Source organism: Nomascus leucogenys, chromosome 4 (genome assembly GCF_006542625.1).
Source record: "Nomascus leucogenys isolate Asia chromosome 4, Asia_NLE_v1, whole genome shotgun sequence".
Taxonomy (NCBI): Eukaryota; Metazoa; Chordata; class Mammalia; order Primates; family Hylobatidae; genus Nomascus; species Nomascus leucogenys.
In genome coordinates, this window is record NC_044384.1 from 123,935,942 (window position 1) to 123,941,170 (window position 5,229).

A 5,229-nucleotide genomic window follows, 5' to 3' on the forward strand; every position below is an offset into this window, starting at 1 on the left:
ACAGTACTAGTACTTTGAAAGGCCAAGGCAGGAGGATCACTTGAGTTCAGGAGTTTGAGACCAGCCTGAGAAACATAGTGAGACATCATCTCTACAAAAAGTGAAAAATTTGGCCAGGTGAGGTAGCTCATGCTTATAATCCCAGCACTTTGGTAGGCCAAGGCAGGCAGATCACCTGAGGTCAAGAGTTCGAGACCAGCCTGGCCAACATGGTGAAACTCTGTCTCTAATAAAAATACAAAAATTATCTGGGCGTGGTGGCACACGCCTGTAATCCCAGCTACTCGGGAGGCTGAGGCAGGAGAATCGCTTGAACTTGTGAGGCAGAGGTTCCGGTGAGCCAAGATCGCACCACTGCACTCCAGCCTGGGTGACAGAGTGAGACTCTGTCTCAAATAAATAAATAAATAAATAGTGAAAAATTAGCAAGGCATGATGGTGCATGCCTGTGGTCCCAGCTACTCAGGAGGCTGAGGTCTGAGGATCAGTTGAGCCTGGGTGATCAAGTCTGTAGTGAGCTGTAACTGTGCCACTGCATGCCAGTCTGGGTGACAGAGGTACATCCTGTCTGAAAACAAACAGACAAATGAAAAAACCAAACACATGTTGAAATAGACTAAAGAAGACTTAAATGAATGGAAAAACATCTCATGTTCATGGATCAGAAGACTTAATTTTGTTAAATATTGTAAAATATTGTTAAAAAAGCAGTATTTCCTAAATTGATCTAAAGATTTAATTTGATCCCTATCAAATTCCCAGCTAGCTTCTTTGCAGATATTGACAAAGTGATGCTGAAATTCACATGGAAATCCAAAAGGAAACCAAAATAGTGAAAACAATCTTGAAAGGGAACAAACTTAGAGGACTCATATGTTTTGATTTTAAAAGTCACTACAGGCCAGGTGCAGTGGCTTATTCCGGTAATCCCAGCACTTTGGAAGGCTGAGGAGGGCGGATCATGAGGTCAAGAGTTCGAGACCAGCCTGGCCAACATGGTGAAACCCCGTCTCTACTAAGAATACAAAAATTAGCCAAGCATGGTGACAGGCACCTGTAATTCCAGCTACTCAGGAGGCTGAGGCAGGAGAATTGCTTGAATCCAGGAGGCGGAGGTTGCGGTGAGTGGAGATCACGCCACTGCACTCCAGCCTGGGTGACAGAGCGAGACTCCATCTCAAAAAAAAAAAAAAAAAAAAAAAAAGGATGAAATAGTAATACATGCTATAACATGAACAAATACTAAAAACATTATGGTAAGTGAAAGAAGGCACACACCAAATGCCACATATTTGATGATTTGTTTATATGAAATTTCCAGGCTGGGCACGGTGGCTCACGCCTGTAATCTCAGCACTTTGGGAGGCCAAGGCAGGTGGATCACCTGAGGTTGGGTGTTCGAGACCAGCCTGGACAACATGGTGAAACCCCGTCCCTACTAAAAATACAAAAATTAACCAGATGTGGTGGCAGGCGCCTATAATCCCAGCTACTCAGGAGGCTTAGGCAGGAGAATCTCTTGAACCTGGGAAGTGGAGGTTGCAGTGAGCTGAGATCGCGCTATTGCACTTCAGCCTGCACAACAAGAGCCAAACCTTGTTTCAAAAAAAAAAAAAAAAGAAAAGAAATTTCCAGAATATAGAGACAGAAAAGAGATTATTGGTTTCCAGGAGCTAGAAGGAGGAAAAGATGGAGAGTTACTGCTAATATAGCAAAACACATGATTTCCTAGGGGTGATAAATATATATATATATATATTTTTTTTCCATTGTTGTTGTTACAGAAGAGAGTGTGAACACAGTTTCCCACTGCCAAAGATTATGCAGTTGAGTTCTCCACATTTGGGGAAATTGCAGGGATCAGCACATCCAGAGTGCAACGGATAAGCCTCACCCTGGGATAACCACCTTTGTGATGATGGTATTTCACCTCCTAGGTAAGTATGAAAATATTCTTGAATTAATTAGTGGTGTAGATTGCATAACCTTGTGAACTTACCGCAAATCCTGAGCTATATATTTTAAAAGGATGAATTCTATGGTGTGTAAATTATATTTCAATTTTTAAGAAAGAATTTACAAAATTTATGAAGAAGTAGGTTGTAAGGAGTTACTTAAGCAAGAATATCTTTCTGGCTGGAGAGACATGGCTCTTCACGGAGTCTACAGACAGGGTAGGAAACCCAATCCACTTCCCTTCCCTAATAGGTAGGTTCTGCTCTTCACTTTATCCAAATGTCCTCCACTCTTTTTTTTTTTTTGAGATGGAATTTCACCCTTGTTGCCCAGGCTGGAGAGCAGTGGCGCGATCTCGGCTCACTGCAACCTCCACCTCCCGGGTTCAAGCGATTCTCCTGCCTCAGCCCCCTGAGTAGCTGGGATTATAGGTGTGCGCCACCATGCCCGGCTAATTTTTGTATTTTTAGTAGAAACAGGGTTTCATCATGTTTGCCAGGCTGGTCTCGAACTCCTGACCTCAGGTGATCTGCCCACCTCAGCCTCCCAAAGTGCTGGGATTTATAGGCGTGAGCCACTGTGCCCAGCCTCTTCCTCCATTTTCTTTCTCATTCTCTCCCCTGCTTTGTTTCCCCTCTCAACTCATTCCTTGATCACTTATGTTTTCCTTTTCCTTTTTATGTCTTCTCATCCCTCTATCCAGGTCTCTACTTTCCACCCCTGCCTCCTGCTTCTTCCTTCTCCCTTCCTATTTGCTCCCCTCTCTCCTAACTCGTCACAAAATGGAAATAAATAATATTTTAAAGCATTTTTGTAAGAATTATGTGCTTTTTTGTTTGCTTAGGCGGAAAAGGACACGATTTTGATGTTTAATGTTTCTTTAAGCAAAAACAACTCTAAATTAATGACATAGTTGGTTTTGCTTTAGTGAATGTAATCAGCAATTTTTAAAAAAGAAAGATTATCCACCCATGCTATATGACTAGTTAGAAATAAATAATTGAGGGAAAATACTTTCATGAACATTATAAAGTGATTTGTAAATATGAGCAGACACTACGGGTAAACACTGATAATATCTAGTGTGGTGGTGTTCACTGATAGCTCTTAATTATTATTTGGCTGTTCCATGTGTAGACATGTCTGAATCAACCATTTAGGCTACAAATTGAAAACCTCCAACCCAGACAGTTTCGTCTGAAATATAAACATGATTATATTTTCCCCCAGGAACATCCTTTTCGAACTTAAAAAAAAAAAAAAAAATCCAACATGGGTTGTAAGTTCTTCTCTCATGAAGCCATCTACAGAATGGCCAATTATTCTCTGTCGTTGATCTGGAAGAGCGAGTAAGTACAAAAAGAATACCATTAACCACAAAGTTGTCATCTTCTTCAAATAAAATTCTGATCTCTGGCTTGAATGCTGATTTACTGTTTACTTGTGCGAATATGTCAAGAGAAATAACTTTTTTCTTAACAGTCATTTTATAAGAAAAGCATATTTCATTTGTTGACAAAATGTTAAGAAAATGAACTGGTTAAGTCTCATTGGTCGTCATGATTGAAATTCTAGCACCCAAAGTGGTAGTGTCAGAGCAATGAGACACCCAGATAATGGTCTCAGAAGACTTCCCAAACAATGGGGCTGATTCATTAGAAGGGGGAAGGGGGAGAAAAGGCCAACTCAGTCTGTTCCTAAGAGGCCATCTATCCTGTCTTGAAGCAGACAAAGTGCTTTACTATGGGGCCTACTTTGGTATATTGGTACAACTATTATTGAATGTTAGAATTATTTTTAGATACTAAGTTTTAAGCACTCTCAGGACAGCTAAAGAAGGTGGATTCTCATCCATAGCGTTTCTGCTACTGACTGACTCTAGCAGTCAGCCGACTGACACCTTTAAGATCCATCTAGTATGGTTCGAAGAGCTTGGTATTTGTCTTTCTTATGCTACACAAAGACTCCGTGTCTGGGTCTGTCAACTGTGCAGCAAAAATGAGTTTCCACTTTTTGCTGAGCACACAACTAGACTATTTTTCTAAATTTGCCTTGTAGTTAGTTGTGGCCACACAACTGAATTCTGATCTATGGAACAAATTCTGATCTATGGAACAAAATAATGATCTATGACATTATTTTAACAAATACGTAAGTCTCTTTTCTGCTCTGTTTCCCCTTTTACTGGCTAGATGCTGATGACAGTGAGGATTTGAGGAAAGGAGAGCTACATAATAAACTTAACATAAGGGGGCCTGATACAGAGAGGGTCCACCATCCCTCAGCAACAACAACCTCTTAGGTGAGCAAGAAATAAACTGTTACTATGTTTTAGTACTATATATTTTGAGGTCTATTTATTACAGCTGTTAGTACGAGCCTATGTCGCAGTGCATTAGGATTGCTATAACGAATTATCATAGACTGGGTGGTTTATAAACAACAAAAATTTATTTTTCATATTTCCGGAGGTTGGGATTCCAAAATCAAGATGCTGGCAAATTCAGTGTCTGGTGACAGCCTGCTTTCTGGCTCATAGAATTTGGTTATTTCACTGTGAGTTCACATGGTGCAAGGGGCAAGGGAGCTTTCTCCAGCCTCTTTTATAAGGATCCCCTCCATGAGGGTGCTTCATGACCTAATCACCTCTCAAAGTCCTTATATCCTAATATGCATCATCTTGGGGGTCAGGGTTTCAACATATTAATTGGGAGAGGAGCTGGGCACGGTTGCTTACGCCTGTAATCCCGGCACTTTGGGAGGCTGAGGCGGGTGGATCACCTGAGGTCAAGAGTTTGAGACCAGCCTGGGTAACATGGTGAAACCTTATCTCTACTAAAAATACAAAAATTAGCCGGGCATGGTGGCAGGTGCCTGTATTTCCAGCTACTAGGGAGGCTGAGACAGAAGAATGGCTTGAACCCGGGAGGTGAAGGTTGCAGTGAGCTAAGATCACACCACTGCACTCCAGCCTGGGTGACAGTGTAAGACTCCATCTCAAAAAAATAAATAAATTGGGAGAGGAGTGCATAAACATTCAGGCCATAGCACCCTAACTACTAACTGATTGGAATTGCTAGTAATTGAAGTATTGCAATTAAAAGAAGCAGTGCCAACAGATGTGCCTTCACAGAAGGCATGGTAAATATGCCTTCGAAATATAACTCTTTTACCTTCTTTTGTTTCTTTCTTTCTTTCTTTTTTTTTTTTTTTTTTCTGAGACAGAGTTTCACTCTTGTTGGCCAGGCTGGAGTGCAATGGTACAATCTCAGC

General features: G+C 41.1%; 1 non-coding gene across 1 annotated transcript; it reads right to left on the reverse strand.

Annotated features, from left to right (window-relative positions):
• Window positions 1-1,781: 1,781 nt before the first annotated feature.
• LOC115835006 lies at window positions 1,782-1,945 on the reverse strand. The gene has a single exon (XR_004029977.1). It is a non-coding gene; the product is annotated as a U1 spliceosomal RNA (small nuclear RNA).
• Between the last annotated feature and the right edge of the window lie 3,284 nt (window positions 1,946-5,229).